Raw genomic sequence first — 22,472 nt, forward strand, 5'->3', positions numbered from 1 at the left:
CCACTGAAGATGTCACTCAGCTCAAAATCTTACCGAAACATTTCTACTTACATTATCAAAGTGATGCCAAGTTGCTAAAGGTTAAGGCCATTGATCAAGTCTCCATGGGCCCAAGAGGGGGGAACCTTGGTAGAATTTTAGCTCAGACTGAGAGAAAGTGAATTTTTAGGCTAAAAACAGTAGCACCCTTTGGTCTTAATGAAAATTTGGGGTTCAATGCTTTCTTGTAATTCGTTTCTTTGGACATGGATTATTATGGTTTCATGGGTTGGGAGGGGAAGTGTTTTATTATGTTTTTATTGGTTTTTAATCTAATCTATTTTTTCATAATAGATCGTATTCTTTATGTGTGGCCAAAATTATCCTCGTGATGTGTCAGATACCATTAGTGATATTGGTGGGACTTTCACTTACCTTGGATCTACGAAGGCGGGAGTTTGGCGTGGTGGATGCACGTCTGCGGGGCGTCCTTGCTCAGCATATGTGAAAAACGTCTGCTAATTTGTTGCTGTAAGAAAGATGAAGATGTTGTACCCTAAAGAAAACTATGGACTAATTATGTTTTCATAAAATGTCAAAGTAATGACTATGGTTTCAACATATGCTCTATTATGTGATATGGACAGTGCTAATAAGAACCTAATATGGGTTCTTTAGTATTATATTAATATACTTACTAAATACACAATATGAGCATTTGTACTTTCAGCTTTCTATCACTTATATAAGTGTGTTTAGTGGGTATATAATATGAGCTTTTAGCACTATGCACTTTAAATTTTATCATACACTATAATATCTCTATTTATGAATATCCAGGCATATAGCACTTTTTTAACATGATTAATCACTTATATCATTGTGTGCAATGATTGTTTATTTTAGATTCAACAATGTTATATAGCCCTCACACCTTTATACTGTATACCTTACACACCTGCTTATACTACATGCACTTTACGTATACATGCACTTGCACCATCACTCATATTTATTTACACTCACTCACATCATTGCATTAAATTTATTTTTACATTCTACATTGCACTGCATCATGCAGGGTATTATGCACACTCTTAATATCTCGTATGCACCATCCGTTAGAGTGCATGCGCCCTGTGTCTGCACTCCAGACTTCCGGGAATCCGGCGATAGTGGGAGTGCACGTGTAGTATCTATGGGGATGCTTGCAGCGTGCGTTCCACGGGCCGGAAACCGGAAGTCACATTATCAGGTAGTGCGGGCGGGGTTAGCATGCGCCATTAAGAGCAGATGGTGATCAGGTCCCATGACAATTTCCACCGCAACTATTGGTTCAGACCACACATAAAAATATTGAAACATTGATTGCCTGTGAGATTGAAGCTGAAGCTGAGAGGAACCTGCAGAATGTGTCAGTTTTAATCATACACAGCTCTGCAGTGAGATCAGGAGAGTAGAGAGTAGCCATTACATGTCTAACATTGGTATCTCCCCTTTTATTGAAAATAATTTCAGAAGGCAGATTCTCATGCAAATCAGTGTCAGGACCATAGCCTGGAACAGCTCATTTACATATAAGAAAAACATGGATTTCGCTGCTGGAATAATTCATAGAATCGCAGATATCAAGGTATCATTTTATTCAGCTTCCTGTGACCAGCATGCCCATGTAGACAGCTTAGGAGAGTTGATCCTACTGACAGATTACCTTTAAAGATTTTATTCTTGAAAAATCAAAAAAAGGAAGATGTTGCAATATCTTGCCAACTTGCTCAATCCATACTTAAAAAAATTGGTGCTGTCCTTAACCCCTTCATGACAGGAGCATTTTCCATTTTTGCGTTTTTTGCTCCCCTTCTTCCCAGAGCTATAGCCTTTTATTTTTTGGTCAATATGGCCGTGTGAGGGCTTATTTTTTGTGGGACGAGTTGTACTTTTAAACGCCATCACTGGTTTTACCATACCGTGTACTGGAAAACGGGAAAAAATTTCCAAGTGCGGTTAAATTGCAAAAAAATGCAATTCCACAGTTGTTCGGGGTTTTTTTGTTTGTTTTTTTACCACGTTCACTGAATGCTAAAACTGACCTGCCATTATTATTCTCCAGGTTATTACGAGTTCATAGACAGCAAGCATGATAGGTTCTTTTCTATTTAAGTGATGAAGAAAAAGTCCAAAGTTTGCTAAAGAAAAAAAAAAAAATGGCACCATTTTCCGAGACCCATAGCGTCTCTATTTTTCGGGATCTGGGACCGGGTGAGGGCTTAATTTTTGTGCGCCGGGCTGTTGTTTTTATTGATATCATTTTGCAGTAGATCCGATGTTTTGATCGCCTGTTATTGCATTTTATTGCAATGTTGCGGCGACCAAAAAAAAGTAATTCTGGCGTTTGGAATTTTTTTTATCATTATGCCGTTTACCAATTGTATTAATTATTTGTTTATAATGATAGATCGGGCAATTCTGAACGCGGCGATATCAAATATGTGTATGTGGGGTTTAGTTTTTATTATTTTATTTTGAGTAGGGCAAAAGGGGGGGTGATTTAAACTTTTATATTTTTTTATTTTTTTTTATATTTTTAAAGACATTTATTTTACACTTTTTGCTTGCTTCTATAGTCTCCAAAGGAGACTAGAAGTAGCAACTGTCTGATCGCCTCTGCTACATAGAGGCGATGAGCAGATCGCCTCTATGTAGTAGAAATGCTCCTATGCTATGAGTGCCGACCACTAGGTGGCGCTCATAGCAATCGCTACATGGCAACCACAAAGGTCTGCTAGAGACCCTGGGTTGTCCTAACCACGCATCGGTGACCCGAGATCACGTGATGGGGTCATCGATGGGCGGGGTAAGCGATGCGCTTCCGGCACGGCGCTGTTAAATGCCGCTGTCAGAGATTGACAGCGGCATTTAACTAGTTAACAGCTGCGGGTGGATCGCGATTCCATCCACGGCTGTTGCGGGCACATGTCAGCTGTATAAATCAGCTGTGCCCGGTTCAGTGGGGGCTCAGCGCCAGAGCCCACGCTGAACAGGGGGCGCCGACGTGGTGCGTACTATTACGTACCATGTCAGAAATGGGTTAAAAATCACGGTGCATTCAATTTTTGCATGAACAAATTTCAGTAAAACTGAGGAGATTGTAATGAAAGTTATATTATTATGTGATACATGTGGGGGCATTAATTGAGTAAAGATCCAGCAGATTGGAGAATCTACACTGTGTTCCAAATTATTATGCAAATAATATTTTCTCAGATTTTCCCAAATTACCTATATGAATTGCAGTCATTGTAATTTTCCAGTCAAATAACTATTAGAGTACAATTGAAAGCTTTTTGTACAAACTGCCTATGATAACAGTATATTTTTAAAAAAAATAAAAAACTCAAACTGCACTCAAAATGCATGTTCCAAATTATTATGCACAGCAGAGTTTTCAACCTTTTTATTTTAATAAAGAACAAAAAAATGGTCATTTTTGAAATTATAAGCATTAGCAGGTTATTACAAACTGAAATCAAACAGTTTTCAACTCAAAACTTTATTCTAGGTTATGTTACATTTGCACATAGGACCCCTTGTTCGAAAGGAGCTTCTGAACTCTCTCGTCCATTGAATTTGTCAGGTTTTGGATGGTTTCTGCTTTAATTGTTTTGCATGAGGACAGAATACCCTCCCAGAGCTGTTGCTTAGATGTGAACTGCCTCCCGCCATCATAGACACTCCTTTTGATGATGCTCCAGAGGTTCTGAATGGGGTAGAGGTCAGGGGAGCATGGGGGTCACACCATAAGTTTGTCCCCTTTTATGCCCATAGCAGCCAGAGATGCAGATGTGTTATGTGCAGCATGAGACGGGGCATTATCATGCATGAAAATGATCTTGCTGCGGAATGCACGGTTCTTCTTCTTGAACCAAAATTCAATGGACGAGAGAGTTCAGAAGCTCCTTTCGAACAAGGGGTCCTATGTGCAAATGTAACATAACCTAGAATAAAGTTTTGAGTTGAAAACTGTTTGATTTCAGTTTGTAATAACCTGCTAATGCTTATAATTTCAAAAATGACCATTTTTTTGTTCTTTATTAAAATAAAAAGGTTGAAAACTCTGCTGTGCATAATAATTTGGAACATGCATTTTGAGTGCAGTTTGAGCTTTTTATTTTTTAAAAAAATATACTGTTATCATAGGCAGTTTGTACAAAAAGCTTTCAATTGTACTCTAATAGTTATTTGACGGGAAAATTACAATGACTGCAATTCATATAGGTAATTTGGGAAAATCTGAGAAAATATTATTTGCATAATAATTTGGAACACAGTGTATACTATACACTCTTGGAGAATGTTGGGACACAAGGTAGTTAACTGTGGTTATTATTATGGCCCATGTCTCTCTCTGCTGCCTGGCACAGATGCACCTCAGATCTTGCTGCATTACAGAATGAAGTCCTGATCACAAGTGAGACATGCACACAAATCATCTACTGTCTGCATATGCCAATGTGCTCCAAATAGGCTCATGTCAGCCAATTTCAGTACATTCCTTTCCATTTAAATCTGCCTTTGCATGGGAAACTTGGTTTTAAGGTTCCCATTTGATTGTAAATATGTGCTTTTGTTTGCTTTTCAAACTGATTTAACCTTTGCTTCTGATCTCTGCATTTTCCTGTGTGCTCTCATATTGATTAATTTCTACCTGTCCTGAATTAATTGTTGTATGACCGTATTTCTGTCTTATGATTTCTTATATTGCTTCTAAATACCATCTGATATTCATGAGTGTTTGCCTTTGGAGAATTCATCAAGAACACTAAAGTTGCTTTCAAATTGCGCTTTTCTGCACGTTCATGGGTCCCGTTGGGGCTTGCATCTAAACCATCCTGGAAAACGGGTTTTGGATATATGCGCTGACAGGGCCATAGACTATAATGGTGCTGGCAGAGCGAACGTGCTCTCAGACAGGCATCATTTTCAGGCGTGTATGAATTCTGGAGGCGGACTCTCAGACGTAGTCGTCTGCATCTGGGTATCCATCTCTAGTAGGCATATACAGTACAGATCAAAAGTTTGGACACACCATGTCATTTAAAGATTTTTCTGTATTTTCATGACTATGAAAATTGTACATTCACACTGAAGGCATCAAAACTATGAATTAACACATGTGGAATTATATACTTAACAAAAAAGTGTGAAACAACTGAAAATACAGTTATATGAAAAAGTTTGGGCACCCCTATTAATCTTAAGCTTAATGTTTTATAAAAATTGGTGTTTTGGCAACAGCTATTTCAGTTTGATATATGTAATAACTGTTGGACACAGTAATGTTTCTGCCTTGAAATGAGGTTTATTGTACTAACAGAAAATGTGCAATCTGCATTCAAACAAAATTTGACAGGTGCATAAGTGTGGGCACCTCACCAGAAAAGTGACATTAATATTTAGTAGATCCTCCTTTTGCAAAAATAACAGCCTCTAGTCGCTTCCTGTAGCTTTTAATGATTTCCTGGATCCTGGATGAAGGTATTTTTGACCATTCCTCTTTACAAAACAATTCCAGTTCAGTTAAGTTTGATGGTCACCGAGCATGGACAGCCCTCTTCAAATGATCCCACAGATGTTCAATGATATTCAGGTCTGGGGACTGGGATGACCATTCCAGAACATTGTAATTGTTCCTCTGCATGAATGCCTGAGTAGATTTGGAGCGGTGTTTTGGATCATTGTCTTGCTGAAAGATCCATCCCCTGCGTAACTTCAACTTTGTCACTGAATCTTGAACATTATTGTCAAGAATCTGCTGATACTGAGTGGAATCCATGCGTCCCTCAACTTTAACAAGATTCCCGGTGCCGACATTGGCCACACAGCCCCAAAGCATGATGGAACCTCCACCAAATTTTACTGTGGGTAGCAAGTGTTTTTCTTGGAATGCTGTGTTTTTTTGCATAACACCTTTTTGTATGATCAAACAACTCAATCTTGGTTTCATCAGTCCACAGGACCTTCTTCCAAAAACAAATTGGCTTCTCCAAATGTGTTTTTGCATACCTCAGCCAACTCTGTTTGTGGCGTGTTTGCAGAAACGGCTTCTTTCGCATCACTCTCCCATACAGCTTCTCCTTGTGCAAAGTGCGTTGTATAGTTGACCGATGCACAGTGACACCATCTGCAGCAAGTTGATGCTGCAGCTCTCTGGAGGTGGTCTGAGGATTGTCCTTGACTGATCTCACCATTCTTCTTCTCTGCCTTTCTGATGTTTTTCTTGGCCTGCCACTTCTGGCCTTAACAAGAACTGTCCCTGTGTTCTTCCATTTCCTTACTATGTTCCTCACAGTGGAAACTGACAGGTTAAATCTCTGAGACAGCTTTTTGTATCCTTCCCCTGAACAACTATGTTGAATAATCTTTGTTTTCAGATCATTTGACAGTTATTTTGAGGAGCCCATGATGCCACTCTTCAGAGGAGATTCAAACAGGAGAACAACTTGCAAGTGGCCACTTTAAGTAGCTTTTCTCATGATTGCATACACCTGGCTATGAAGTTCAAAGCTCAATGAGGTTACAAAACCAAAAAAAGTGCTTTAGTAAGTCAGTAAAAAGTAGGTAGGAGTATTTAAAACAAGAAAATGATAAGTGTGCCCATACTTATGCACCTGTCAAATTTTGTTTGAATGCAGATTGCACATTTTCTGTTAGTACAATAAACCTCATTTCAAGGCAGAAACATTACTGTGTCCAACAGTTATTACATATATCAAACTGAAATAGCTGCTGCAAAAACACCAATTTTTATAAAACATTAAGCTTAAGATTAATAGGGGTGCCCAAACTTTTTCATATAACTGTATGTCTTATATTCTAGGTTCTTCAAAGTAGCCACCTTTTGCTTTGATGACTGCTTTGCACACTCTTGGCATTCTCTTGACTAGCTTCAAGAGGTAGTCACCGGAAATGGTGTTCCAACAATCTTGAAGGAGTTCCCAGAGATGCTTAGCACTTGTTGGCCCTTTTGCCTTCACTCTGCGGTCCAGCTCACCCCAAACCATCTTGATTGGGTTCAGGTCTGGTGACTGTGGAGGCCAGGTCATCTGGCGTAGCACTCCATCACTCTCCTCCTTGGTCAAATAGCCCTTACACAGCCTGGAGCTGTGTTTGGGGTCATTGTCCTGTTGAAAAATAAATGATGGTCCAACTAATCGCAAACCGGATGGAATAGCATGCCACTGCAAGATGCTGTGGTAGCCATGCTGGTTCAGAATGTCTTCAATTTTGAATAAATCCCCAACAGTGTCACCAACAAAGCACCCCCACACCATCACACCTCCTCCTCCATGCTTCATGGTGGGAACCAGGCCTGTAGAGTCCATCCGTTCACCTTTTCTGTGTCGTACAAAGACACGGTGGTTGGAACCAAAGATCTCAAATTTGGACTCATCAGACCAAAGCACAGATTTCCACTGGTCTAATGTCCATTCCTTGAGTTATTTAGCCCAAACAAGTCTCTTCTGCTTGTAGCCTGTCCTTAGCAGTGGTTTCCTAGCAGCTATTTTACCATGAAGGCTTGCTGCACAAAGTCTCCTCTTGACAGTTGTTGTAGCGATGAGTCTGCTGCTAGACCTCTGTGTGGCATTGACCTGGTCTATAATCTCAGCTGCTGTTAACCTGCGATTTCTGAGGCTTGTGACTCGGATAAACTTATCCTCAGAAGCAGAGGTGACTCTTGGTCTTCCTTTCCTGGGGCGGTCCTCATGTGAGCCAGTTTCTTTGTAGCGCGTGATGGTTTTTGCAACTGCACTTGGGGACACTTTCAAAGTTTTCCCAAATTTTCGGACTGACTGACGTTCATTTCTTAAAGTAATGATGGCCACTCGTTTTTCTTTACTTGGCTGCTTTTTTCTTGCCATAATACAAATAATACAGTCTATTCAGTAGGACTATCAGCTGTGTATCCACCAGACTTTTGCACAACACAACTGATGGTCCCAACCCCATTTATAAGGCAAGAAATCCCACTTGTTAAACCTGACAGGGCACACCTGTAAAGTGAAAACCATTTCCGGTGACTACCTCTTGATGCTTATCAAGAGAATGCCAAGAGTGTGCAAAGCAGTCACCAAAGCAAAAGGTGGCTACTTTGAAGAACCTAGAATATAAGACATATTTTCAGTTGTTTCACACTTTTTTGTTAAGTATATAATTCCACATGTGTTAATTCATAGTTTTGATGCCTTCAGTGTGAATGTACAATTTTCATAGTCATGAAAATACAGAAAAATCTTTAAATGAGAAGGTGTGTCCAAACTTTTGGTCTGTACTGTATATGCCAGAAAATGATGCATGTCAGAGTGCACGTTCGCTCTGCCAGCACCATAATAGTCTACAGTATGACCCCGTCAGCGCATATGTCCAAAACTCGTTTTGCGGGGAGGTTCAGACGCAAGCCTCGCGGGACCCACGAACGTGCAAAAAAGCGCAATGTGAAAACATTCTAACTGGTGATTCCCTGCTTTTAGCTCAAATCCCTGTGAAAGGAGCTTAAAGAGAGTCAATCACCCGAGAAAGAAAATTTTCAACTAACTACATACTGAAAGAGGGGATATACACCGGTGTAATAAATATTGTCTTTGACGTGTATAAAAAGTAATTTGTCAAAAATACAAATTTGAATGTTCGGTGCATACTTGGAGTGGCCAAGCATTCAGTGCACTGTTTCGTCCCTCAACAAAGCTTGCCACCTCCCTATGTGTTGATTGACAGAACTTGATTATTCAGACCAAGCACTGCCTGAAATCTCTAGCTTGCAAGCACGCAGTGCATAAAACATGTATGTAAAAAAAACAGTATCACTGTCATTAGTCTGTCCGTTTTTACCATCAGTGTTATCCCACTGATCCCTAGTGTGGTTGTGACTTTGGACTATTTTTAATCTATTTCAATAAAGAATATATACACTGCTCAAAAAAATAAAGGGAACACTCAAATAACACATCCTAGATCTGAATGAATGAAATATTCTCATTGAATACTTTGTTCTGTACAAAGTTGAATGTGCTGACAACAAAATCACCAAAAATCATCAATGGAAATCAAATTTATTAACCAATGGAGGCCTGGATTTGGAGTCACCCCCAAAATTAAAGTGAAAAAACACACTACAGGCTGATCCAACTTTGATGTAATGTCCTTAAAACAAGTCAAAATGAGGCTCAGTATTGTGCGTGGCCTCCACGTGCCTGTATGACCTCCCTAAAATGCCTGGGCATGCTCCTGATGAGGTTACGGAAGGTTTCCTGTGGGATCTCCTCCCAGGCCTGGACTAAAGAATCCGCCAACTCCTGGACAGTCTGTGGTGCAATGTGACGTTGGTGGATGGAGCGAGATGTGCTCAATCGGATTCAGGTCTGGGGAACAGGAGGGCCAGTCCATAGCTTCAATGCCTTCATCTTGCAGGAACTGCTGACACACTCCAGCCACATGAGGTCTGGCATTGTCCTGCATTAGGAGGTACCCAGGGCCAACTGCACCAGTATATGGTCTCACAAGGGGTCTGAGTATCTCATCTCTTCATATCTAATGGCAGTCAGGCTAACTCTGGCGAGCACATGGAGGGCTGTGTGGCCCTCCAAAGAAATGCCACCCCACACCATTACTGACCCACTGCCAAACCGGTCATGCTGAAGGATGAAGCAGGCAGCAGATCGCTCTACACGGCCTCTCCAGACTCTGTCACATCTGTCACATGGGTTCAGTGTGAACCTGCTTTTATCTGTGAAGAGCACAGGGAGCCAGCGGTGAATTTTCCAATCCTGGTGTCCTGTGGCAAATGCAAAGCGTCCTGCACGGTGTTGGGCTGTGAGCACAACCCCCATCTGTGGACATCGGGCCCTCATACCACTCTCATGGAGTTGGTTTCTAACCGTTTGTGCAGACACATGCACATTTGTGGCCTGCTGGCGGTCATTTTGCAGGGCTCTGGCAGTGCTCCTCTTGTTCCTCCTTGCACAAAGGCAGAGGTAGCGATCCTGCTGCTGGATTGTTGCCCTACTACGGCCCCCTCCACGTCTCCTGGTGTACTGGCCTGTCTCCTGGTAGCGCCTCCAGCCTCTGGACACCACGCTGACAGAAACAGCAAACCTTCTTGCCACAGCTCGCATTGATGTGCCATCCTGGATGAGCTGCACTACCTGAGCAACTTCTGTGGGTTGTAGAGTCCGTCTCATGCTACCACGAGCGTGAAAGCACAACCAACATTCAAAAGTGACCAAAACATCAGCCAGAAAGCATTGGTACTGAGATGTGGTCTGTGGTCCCCACCTGCAGAACCACTCTTTTATTGAGGGTGTCTTGATAATTGCCAATAATTTCCATCTATTGTCTATTCCATTTGCACAACAGCATGTGAAATTGATTGTCAATCAGTGTTGCTTCCTAAGTGGACAGTTTGATTTCACAGAAGTTTGATTTACTTGGAGTTATATTCTGTTGTTTAAGTGTTCCCTTTATTTTTTTGAGCAGTGTATATATATTTACATAGGACTGGTACGCTGGAATTTTCTTCTTCGGATCTATCCTCATGTGGCACTGCTTGTTTCCGTGCAATGGTCTCCTGAATGGGTGAGCTCTGTTTTCTTTTTTAGGCCATAGTCCCTCCCACCTCTATGCATGAAAGCCGGAGGTGGGAGGGACTATTGGCATGTGGTGCAGTGAATATTCATGGTCTTTAATAGCGTGCCCCCTGTTAGCCGCGGCTCCTGCAGCTGCTCGGCAATCACGTGTGCCCGATACTAAACAGCATGAATATTTACTGCTCCCCAAGCCCATGGGACTGGTCACAACAGACCGGCCAATAAAAGCGATTGGCATTGAGGGGGGCAGCACTGCTCCTCAGGGAAGAAGTGCAGGGATCTTCATCTGTCATAGACAACAGCCTTCTCTACTCTGTCACTGCGTGATTCAGCGTTGTGACCGACTCTTGCAGTGTCACACATGTAAGGCGGTTTGTGGGACTGTACTTCCCACTGCGCCGTACATGTATGGCGGATGTCAGTAAGGTGTTAAAAGGGAATTGTACTTTCAACAGGCTTGCAAAAATCAATAGTATAGTTGAATATAAAAAGCTTTATAAAATATCTTATCAGTAAATTCTGCTTCTTCCACCACTTACAAGCTACCTGTTCCCCTCCCAGTGTCTCTTGAATTTGACATCCACTTTAACTGATTCGACACCTTCCACTGTACATAAACATCCATGCTTGCTGGGCTCTATGCAGAAAGGACGTTTATGAATGGTCGGCGGTCTCGCAGCGCTCAGGACCCCCAGGGTCCTGCAAAAGCTGCGATTCCGGTGCAGAGCGACAGCTCTAAAAGGTGACATCATTGGGACCTGATTGGATCAGGTCCTTATGATGTTAACCCGTTCCTATCTTTTAGATGCCACAATCCATAGCGATCGTGGCACTTAAAAGATAGTGACAGACGGTTTGGCGGTGATTGGGACACTCACGTACCTTTATAACGTGGGAATCTTGGTGCAGAATGCTGGTTGTGACACCAGACCTCATCAAGACCTGATTAGTTCAGACACCGATAACGTCAGTGTCACGCCAGCCAATGAAAGCTATTAGTGGGAAAGTTTGTTGTAGCAACAAACTTTCCCAGGCTATCTGCCTCATAAAAACGCCGGTTCTCCTCTGATCTCCTGTCAGAGAGCGATTTGAGGAGAAACAGTATGACAAGTGCTGACAAGAGATGTGTCAGTCAGCGATTTGCTAAAAAGTAAAAAACAGATTAAGAAAGTTTGAGTTAGGATAAAGCTAGGGTTAGGGTTTGCCTAGGTTTAGGGTTACGCTTGATCACAATTGTTTTACCAATAATTTGATAGTAGTCTTCTCAGTTAGTCACGTTAGTCACGTCAATTAGTTAAGTCAGTCACGTCAAATAGTCACGTCAAAAAATGTAAAAACGAATAAAATGGCCCGTCAGTCTTATACTGCAGAGGAGGAATATGCCCTGTTATGTTCTGACAGTGCCAAAAGTGCAATGTCAGATGGAGATGTGGATTTGGAGGGTTTTAGTAGCGGCGACAGTGATAGCTCAGAAATGAGCAGTGATTCTGGTCCATCCTCAAACACAAGAACCAAAACAACAAGAGGGGAAAATAACACTACTGGAGAAACATTTCCAAATCAGGGAATACTGCCCAGTACAAGCGCTGTCCCGGGTGCTAGTAAGTTGGTGCACGCCAATGTACAAGGGACTTTGCCACTTGATGTAGCATTTCCCAGATGGGAGGCTTCAAATTCTGCTACTCCATTCAACCCTGATTTTAATGCCATTCCTAGTATAAATATGGAGGTGAAAGATTTTGGACCAATTAATTTTTTTTATTTTTTTTGACAGATAGCTTGCTAGAGCATATTGTCCTGCAAACAAATTTCTATGCGTCCCAATTCATCAGCCAGAATCCACAATCCTATTATGCTAGGGCAAATTTATGGATGCCAACTACTATTCCGGAAATGAAAAAATTTTTAGGACTTACATTTGCCATGGGGATTGTTAAAAAAATTAGCAATCGGTCCTACTTGTCCAACCGCCCTGGTTCAAGCCACTCCTATGTTTTCCGTCATTCTTCCTAGGATCCGTTATGAAATTCTCATGAGGTTTTGGCATTTTAACGACAATAGTCAACGCCTGTCCAGAAATGCCCCAGAACATGACAGATTATATAAAATCAGACCCATCATTGAAGACTTGACAGAAAAGTTCTTAAGGCTCTACACCCCAATGCAAAACATTTCTATTGAGGAGTCCCTTGTAAAATTCAAAGGAAGACTGCACCTCATGCAATTTATTCCATCTAAGAGGGAACCGGATACACATCAGCTTTTCGTACTTATGAGGGGACAGATAGCCAACTAAACCCACCAGGATGCCCTAATTATCTGGGGGCATCAGGAAAAATCGTTTGGGAGCTGATAAGTCCATTTTTACAAAAAGGCTACAATCTGTATGTGGACAATTACTACACCAGCATACCCCTATTTAAAAGTCTGGTTGAACACAACTTAGGAGCTTGCAGGACCATTTGTAAAAACCGTCAGGGGTTTCCACAATCATTGGTGTTATGTTCTGGAACTAAGAGCTAAGGAATAGGAGGGAAAAGCTGTCCCTGCACTGAGACTCAGCTTAAACCCTACGCTGGGGTGGGTGCCCTATTCCTTGTGAATAGCCCCACCGACGATCCTGCACTGAACTCAAACGAAGACCTGAAGGAAGGAGAAAGGGTGTCCCTAAAAGATCTAAGGACTGGGAGCAAAACAAAACTGGTGGAACAAGAAGTCCCAGGAAATCAATTGTCCTAGGCTCAAAGAACTAACAAGGCAACTTAGCCAGAGAACAAGCGAAACAACACTGATGTCCAGTGTGGAATGGGAGACAGGTGCTGGGTAATAAAGAGTGAGGAAATCACGTGACCAAGACACCCAGCACCAGAGGAAAAGACTAGAAGCCAGCAAACCACAAAAAGATGGCCGAAAAGTAAAACAACATAGATTTTAACAGTACCTCCGCTTTTACGAGGATCCTCCGGATCCTCTAGTCCGAGCCTTACCAGGAAATCTCCTGTGAAAAGCCTTAATTAGCCTTGAGGCCGAGACGTCCTCGGCCTTCACCCCGGAATTATTCTCGGGGCCGAAACCTCTCTAGCACACAAGATACTGTAATCTCCCTCTATGCCACCTGGAATCCAAAATGCGAGAAATCTCAAATTCATCGTCCTCATCAACAGGAGGAACAGTAGGGTTCGCCTGCTTATCAGGCGTGTCCGCCTCCTTAAGTAAAGACATATGAAACACAGAATTAATCCTCCAGGACGAAGGAATACCCAACCTCACCGCTGCCGAGTTGACAATCTGAACCACTTTGAAAGGACCCACAAATTTAGGCCCCAGTTTTTTAGAAGGAATTTTCAAACGAAGATTCCTAGAGGACAGCCAAACCATGTCCCCAACAGCAAACAAGGACTCCTTTCTTTTTTTGTCAAAATACCTTTTTGATCTCCTGTTAGCCTCTTTAAGATTCAGGCGTACACTGGTCCAAACCCTCTCCAAATCACCAGAAAAATTGTCCTCCTTCGGCACAGCACCCCCAACTTTGGAAAATGGACCAAAAGATGGATACCTGCCAGTACAGCAAAAAAAAAAAGGAGAACACCCAGCCGAGGAAGAAGTATGATTATTAAGGGCAAACTCCGCAAGTGATAGAAATTCTGACCACATTTCCTGATTGTCTGCCACAAAACATCTCAAAAACTGCTCGACATCCTGGTTCTTCCTTTCAGTCTGTCCATTGGACTCTGGATGATACCCAGACGAGAATGACAAATGAATTTTCAATCTGTCACAAAAATCACGCCAAAAGCGAGCCACAAACTGTGGTCTTCTATCGGAAACAATGTCCGTGGGAACACCATGGAGCCTGACAATCTCCTTCACAAAAGCCTTAGCAAGAGTCTTGGCGCAAGGTAACTTGTTGAACGGAACGAGATGACACATTTTACTAAACCGGTCCACAACAACCCAGATGACAGAAAAACCCTCCGATACAGTTAGATCGGTGATAAAATCCATGGCAAGGTGTGTCCATGGAGAACTAGGAACTTCGAAGGGGCACAGCAACCCCGCAGCTGGAGCGTGAGAGGCCTTCGACCTAGAACACACAGAACACTGACGCACCAACTTGATAACTTCTCTTTGCTACCCTGGCCACCAGAAACTCCGACCGATTGACTTCCTAGTTTCCGAAATCCCTGGGTGACCTGCCAACCGAGACTCATGACATTCAACAAACAACGCTCTCCTCAAGGCTCTAGGCACAAACAATTTACCACACGGAGAGTTAGTTGGTGCCACACTCTGAGCTCCTAGGATGCTATTCTCCAACTCTGAATCCAATGTCGCCACCACAGCCCCTCTCTGCAAAATACACTCCTCCCTCTCAGCACTCACCGCAGGAAAGAAACTTCGAGACAAAGCGTCAGCCTTAACATTCTTTGTCCCCGGGACAAAGGTTACGGAAACATTGAACCGGGCAAAAAACAGTGCCCACCTAGCCTGATGGACATTCAAACGTTTAGCTGCGTCCAGATACATCAAATTCTTATGATCAGTGAAAATCTGTATAGGATGTCGAGCCCCCTCCAAAATATGTCTCCAATGCTTGATCGCGAGTTTAATAGCGAACAACTCACGATTCCCAACATCATAGTTGAGCTCTGTCTCAGAAAATTTTTTTGAAAAGAAAGCACAGGGATGCACCCCAACCTCACCTTCCTGGGACAGAACTGCCCCTACGCCTGTAGATGAGGCATCCACCTCAACTAAAAATGGCTTGGTCTCATCCGTCTGGATAAGAACAGGAGCAGAGCTGAACCTCTCCTTGAGATACTCAAAAGCTTCAATAGCCTCAGTGGACCATTGGACTGTATTAGCACCCTTCTTAGTGAGATCAGTAATGGGTTTAGCGATGACAGAGAAATTCTTTAGGAATTTCCTGTAATAATTCGCAAACCCCAAAAACCTCTGTACGGACTGCAAACCTTCAGGCCTCGGCCACTCCAGCACAGCCTGAACTTTCACCAGGTCCATCTCAAAACCATCACAAGAGACAAAGTAACCCAAAATACTAATTTTCTGGACAGCAAACTGACACTTCTCCAATTTAGCAAAGAGTGTGTTATCTCTCAGTATCTGAAGAACTTCGCGGACTCTCTGCCAATGAGACTCAAGATCCGATGAATAAATCAAAATATCATACAGATAAACAATAACACTCCTACCGATCAAGGGTCTCAGAATGTCATGGATGAAATTTTGAAAAAATGCAGGAGCGTTAGTAAGCCCAAAAGGCATCACCAAACACTCAAAATAACCTTCTGGGGTGTTAAAAGCTGTCTTCCATGCATCTCCGTCCTTCACCAGCAGCAAATTATATGCCCCACGAAGGTCAATCTTAGAAAACCATTTAGCTCTGGTCAATTGGTTAAACAAATCCGGAATAAGTGTTAACGGGTAAGGATTGCGCACAGTTATCTTATTAATCTCCCGAAAATCCAGACATGGCCTAAGACCCCAATCCTTCTTTTTGACAAAAAATAACCCAACCGCCACAGGAGACTTAGAGGGTCTTATGTGACCTGCAGCTAAACTAGTCTGAAGGTATTCTTTCAAAGCCTCCCTCCCGGGAATTGTCAGATTAAACAACCAACTCTTAGCTTAGCATCAGGGATGAACTCAATAGCGAAATCGTAATCACTATGAGGTGGTAAAGCTTTCGACTCCACCTCCGAAAAAAACTTCCAAAAATTCTGAATGGATTCAGGTAACTCCCCCTTCACAACAGCCGCAATGTGAACACTACACTTATTATAACACCCCTGACCCCAGGATCTTATGGAACCAGACAACCAGTCCAGCAAAGGATTATGCACTTTTAACCAGTGCAACCCCAGGACGACAGGGGAATGCAATTTAGCAAGTACAAATAAGTCAATCCACTCCTGATGTTCCATATTCATAGTAAGAGAAAACCCAGTGACCTTTCGAAGAATGCTCCCATGCTCCAGGGGAGTATTATCAATCGCCACCACAAGAAAAGGAGACGACAAAGGTTCAGAACCGAACATATACTTTTCAAGAAATTGTTGATCAATAAAATTAAGTGCAGAACCACAATCCACCATTACCTGAAACTCAATCAAACGACCCTGACAGGTGGTATTACCAGGAAAAAACACCCTAGCAGAACGTAAAAATGCAATGCGAACGGGAGTGTTATTTCTACTGACCATTTTTTTTTCTTTCCTTAAGTGAACCTCGCATTGCTTTAAAAAATGATCAGCCTTACCGCAATACAAGCAAAGTCCCTCAGAGAACCTCCTGTCCCTCTCCTTGGAACGGGATGACATTGCCCCCACCTGCATAGGTTCCCTAGTGTCGGCAGGATTATCGTGAGAAACAGAATCTAGCAATAAAGGAAACCTCTCCTCATTCTGTCTGGCCTGCGACCTTCTATCCACACGGATAACTAACTGCATGGCAACTTGCAAAGTATTAGGTGCAGGGAATGCAATGAGCAAATCTTTAACCCTTTCACTCAAGCCTGCCAGAAACTAAAACTTGAGTGCAGGGTCGTTCCACCTGACCTCTGCAGATCATCGTCTGAACTGGGTGCAATAACTCTAAGCATCAAGAGAACCCTGTTTGAGATGACTGAGCTCTGCCTCAGCTGATGTAACCTGATCAGGATCATTATACAGCAAACCCATGGCATCAAAAAACGCCTCCACAGACCTCAAACAATGATCATCAGGAGACAAGGAAAACGTCCAGATTTGAGATTCTTTAAGCAAAAGAGACATAATAATCCCAACACACTGTAGTTCACTACCAGAAGATCTAGGTCTGAGCAGAAAATACAACAAACAAGCATTTTTAAATGAAAAAAAATCCTGTTGTTTCCCCGAGAAACACTCAGGTGTCTACCTTAGGTTCTTCATAGCGTTCTGCAGGGTATTTACTCACATACTGCTGAAGACTGGCAACCTCCAGAGTCAACCCTTGCAAGCATTGAGCAAGCTCCTGGATGGTACTCATACTGAAGAAAACCAAGAAAGAGGAGAGGAGAAAACAAAAACTTTTTTTTTTTTTTTTTACTTTAAATGTGGCTAGACATACTGTTATGTTCTGCAACTAAGAATTAAGGAATAGGAGGGAAAAGCTGCCCCTGCACTGAGACTCAGCTTAAACCCTACGCTGGGGTGGGTGCCCTATTCCTTGTGAATAGCCCCACCAACGACCCTGCACTGAACTCAAACGACGACCTGAAGGAAGGGGAAAGGGTGTCCCTAAAAGATGTAAGGACTAGGAGCAAAAACAGGTGACCTCCCAAAACAAAAGTTAGTTGCAGAAACGAAGCTTAAAGGAAACAAAACTGGTGGAACAAGAAGTACCAGGAAATCAATTGTCCTAGGCTCAAAGAACTAACAAGGCAACTTAGCCAGAGCACAAGTGAAATAACACTGATGTCCAGCGAGGAATGGGAGACAGGTGCTGGGTAATAGAGTGAGGAAATCACGTGACCAAGACACCCAGCACCAGAGGAAAAGACTAGAAGCCAGCAAACCAAAAAAAGATGGGCGAAAAGTAAAACAACATAGATTCTAACAATTGGTTAATGAAAAGTTCCAAAAAGGATATTTTTGTCCTCAGCGCGATCCACACAGATGCCACAAGGGCCTTTGTAGAACTAGGATCCACTACTCCAAAGCAAAAACCTGTGTCAGTCATTGACTTAACAAACACAAGGGGGGTGTGGACCTTGCAGACCAGGTGCTACAGCCATACCAGGTATGAAGAAAATCATATACCTGGTATAAAAAGTTACTCATGTATTTGTTTCAGGTGGCCACATACAATTATTTTGTGTTGCTCAAGAAAGTAGGAAATTATGATACTTTCCCTGACTATCAGGAAAAGGTCATTGAAAATCTTGTATTTGAAAATGTAAAAAGACACACAGAGTGACATTTTATAGCACTCATTCCAGCATTTTGATAAATTGGAAGCAAATGCTGGAACCTATTTTAACATTGTAAAGTCACCAGTTAGGACATTATTATCTAGATTAAGACCAGGCCTTTTCCCCCTGTTTATGACAAGGAACAGCTTAAGTTTTATTTTATTTTATACAGGTGCTCCTATTTTTTTATTGTTCAGATATACAAATAATTTTTGCATCTTGTTTTCATGAGGTCCACAATTTAATTTTTAGCAGAATAATGAAAAGAAACAAAATACATGTTTTTTCGTTTTTTTTTACTTTTCACCACCATAAAGGATCACTAAAACACATTATAAATTGTCTTCCTATTTCTATATCAATCACTCTTATTTATCAGACGTGTTTTTTTCTAATGGTGGTTGGGCTAGATAGAGTAATTTGGACTGGAAGTGGCTTCCTTTTTTATATAATTTTGTTTTTTCCCTGCTTGGATTCTTTATTTATATGTTATTTCACATATTGTTATATTGTACCTCAAAAAAGGTCATGAAGACTTTTGGGGGCATTTCAACACTTAAACACTTTTTTATATTTGATTTCCCCTGTAATTGGGGCAAATTCAGCCTACAGCTGTACATGATTGTCGGTATGGGAGAGCTTGCTAAAGTGTATACATTGCACTTATTCAATGATCAAGACAGCACATATAGTAAGAAACCATCTTTGCCTTCTCTATGGTGAATCCGTTTCTGTTTGATAGTTGGCTCCTTGCTCATACAGCTACATGGACTCTGTGCAGCGCAATTATGTTATAAAACATCACTGCAAGGTAATATGCGTACTGCCCCATTGTTTAACCCCTTCACTCCCCAAGCCTGTTTTCACCTTCATGACTAGGCCAAATTTTACAATTCTGACCAGTTTATGTGGTAATAACTCTGGAACGCATCAACGGATCCCACTGATTCTGAGACTGTTTTTTCATGACATATTGTACTTCATGAAAGTAGTAAAATTTGTTTGATATAACTTGCGTTTATTTGTGAAAATGTTGAAAAGTTTGCAATTTTCAAACTTTTAATTCTTATGCCCTTAAACCAGAGTTATGTCACGCAAAATAGTTAATAAATAACATTTCCAATATGTCAACTTTACATTTGCATCATTTTTGAAACATAATCTTTTTTTGATAGGATGTTAGAAGGGTTAAAATTTGATCAGCAATTTCTCATTATTCCAACAAAATTTACAAAAACATTTTTTTTAGGGTCCACATCACATTTGAAGTGACTTTAGAGGGTCTATATGACAGAAAATACTCAAAAGTGACACCATCCTAAAAACTGCGCCCCTCCAAGTCCTGAATACCGTATTGAACAAGTTTATTAACCCTTCAGGTGATTCACAGGAATGATAGCAATGTGGAATGAAAAAATTAACGTTTTACTTTTTTTCACAACATTTTTTCACAAGGGAAACAGGAGAAATGGACACCAAACTTTGTTGTGCAATTTCTTCTGAATACGCCGATATCCAATATATGGGGGAAAACTACTGTTTGGGCGCACGGCAGGGCTCGGAAGGGAAGGAACACTGTTTGACTTTTTGAACACAAAAATGTCTAGAATCGAAAGTGAATGTCATGTCGCGTCTGAAGAGCCCCTGATGTGCTAAACAGTGGAAACCCCCCACAAAAGACCCCAGTTTGTAAACTAGACCCCTCAAGGAATTTATCTAGATGTGTGGTGAGCACCTTGAACTCCGAAGTGCTTCACAGAAATGTATAATGTAGAGCAATGTGAAAATAAAAAATTAAATTTTTCCCACAAAAATGTTATTTTGGCCCCAATTTTTTTATTTTTACAAGGGTAATAGGAGAAAATGGATCACAAAGTTTATTGTGCAATTTCTCCTGAGTACACTGATACCCCATATGTGGTGGAAAACTACTGTTTGGGCGCACAGCAGGGCACAGAAAGGAAGGAGTGATGTTTTGGAACACAGACTTTGATGGAATGGTCTGTGGGCGTCATGTCGGAGAGCCTCTGATATGCCTAAACAGTGGAAACCCCCGACAAGTGACCCTACATTGGAATTGATCTAGCGTTTTCCTAGTATGTGAATCTTATGTGGTGGTGACGCGCCCCTGGGCCTGCTGTGTCGCGCAGCGTCTCGCGCACGGGGGCTTACCCGGAACCGGATCAGATGAGGGTTGTAGTCTCCGAGTGGCGGGGACCCGGTCCGTGCCCAGGGAGTCAAACTCAGTGTGTGGCAGTCTTGATAGATGTTATTTGAGTGTCGACTACGCCACCCGTTGATTTGCAGCTATGGAGCTGCCGCTGCAGGGCAGACCGCTGAGGCCGGTGTAGAATTGTGCAGCGTGATAGTATAACCCCCAACGGGAGGGGTATGGCCTCAGGGCAGCCGACGTGGAAGATGGGGGTAGCAGGAACCACTCAGAGACGGTGCGGTGTAATTCAGGGTCTTTACTGGTAACAACGATAGACCCTCCCGGAGTACTTGCTAGCGAACGGGGCCTGGTCAGTCCTTGAGCAGATGGGATCTCCCCTGGCCAGGCGGAGTTGTAGGCCTCCCAAACTGACTGTACTCTTCTGGCTACCTTGCTAGAAGCGGATATAAGTAGCCCACGTCCCTGAGTGTGCCGTGTGGTGCTCACCCGTATGGCTGGTGACTCGGGGCCTTCTAATGGCTTCCGCTCCACGATGGCGGTGCTGGTCCCACGCGTGTGACCTTGCCTTCGGGTTTCTGGGCCTGAGGACCTGAAATCCCCTGCCGGTCGGCTTCTGCTGCTGGGTAAGAGTTAGTCCCCACAGCCTCGGACGCCGGGTCCGGTAAGAAAGCTTCTCAGTCAGGGCGAGCTCTGCAGCTGCCAGCCCCTGACTCGTAGTAGTATTGCTCCCACTGAGCTTCTGCTGTTTCTTCCTATGACTGTTTCTTGTCTCTGCTTCTTCTCTACTCACTAACCCTGCCTCAGCCCTAGGTTTTTATAGGGGAAGTTCTTCCCCTCCCAAGACTGGGCAGGAGGTGTGGCATGCACAGGATCCCTGACCAAAGGACCTCCCACCTGCTCTCAGACATAACACTACATTACTGTGGAAACCAGACCCCTGAGGTGCCACATTCCCCCCTAGTGAAATTTAGTACTCCGGGACTAAACATATCTTAGAAAAACATAACAAGATATAACAACAATAATAGTACAATAAGAAGAAACACATAAAGTTGGTCACGGCATGTCCGTAACCGGGTGTAGTCTTTGAAGAAAAGCAAGGTGTCCATTTCACCAAAACAGGGAGACGTAACCAGGTAGGGGTTTGTCCTGCCCCGAGTCCTTAACAGTCTTTAGTCCGTCCTGGGTTACGCTCCAACTATGTACAAAGGATTCCCGGTAAATCCACCAAGGACTCCTACAAATAACTAGAAACACAAAATTATACACAAGCAACAATACACAGGTAAACATAAATAAAACAATTTATACACTTCAAATCCTCCAACGTGCGGGTAACTGGCCTCTAGTGGCCCTAGTGGACCTACGGAGCTGACTGTCTAGCCCTGAACTACAGGGTGTAGGAGCTGTCAAGGGTAAACTGGGCAGCTGTCTACCGGCTCTTTGGCTCACTAGGGGTACGGCAGGCTCACTATAAGCAGAGGGTTGATCCTCCTGTTCTGCTTGTGTGGAGTCTTCTGCCTCCTGGACCGGCTGCTCTTCCAGCTCTACCTGTCGCTCCGTAGGTGCTTGGGATGCGGGTTGGAGGAAGGTGAGTACGGGTACCACAACTGCACCATTGACTTGAGTCCAAGACCGAGGGAAGTCTCCGAGCACAGTACTAACCATGTCTTCCCTTTCCTCTACGGGTCGAGGGTCTTCTTGTTCCTCTTCAGGGTTCCGTAGC

At 42.7% G+C, this 22,472-nt stretch overlaps 1 protein-coding gene across 1 annotated transcript in view; it reads right to left on the reverse strand.

Annotated features, from left to right (window-relative positions):
• The window catches only part of LGSN (lengsin, lens protein with glutamine synthetase domain), a 137,239-nt gene that overhangs the window by 88,238 nt on the left and 26,529 nt on the right, over positions 1-22,472 (reverse strand). Inside the window, exon 2 of the mRNA XM_073675492.1 lies at positions 415-508. The gene's annotated coding sequence lies outside the window, so the exon portion shown is untranslated. The remainder of the gene's footprint in view (positions 1-414; positions 509-22,472) is intronic.

This window comes from Phyllobates terribilis, unplaced genomic scaffold (assembly GCF_046119375.1).
Source record: "Phyllobates terribilis strain yellow unplaced genomic scaffold, ASM4611937v1 Scaffold_3__8_contigs__length_932513732, whole genome shotgun sequence".
NCBI lineage: Eukaryota > Metazoa > Chordata > Amphibia > Anura > Dendrobatidae > Phyllobates > Phyllobates terribilis.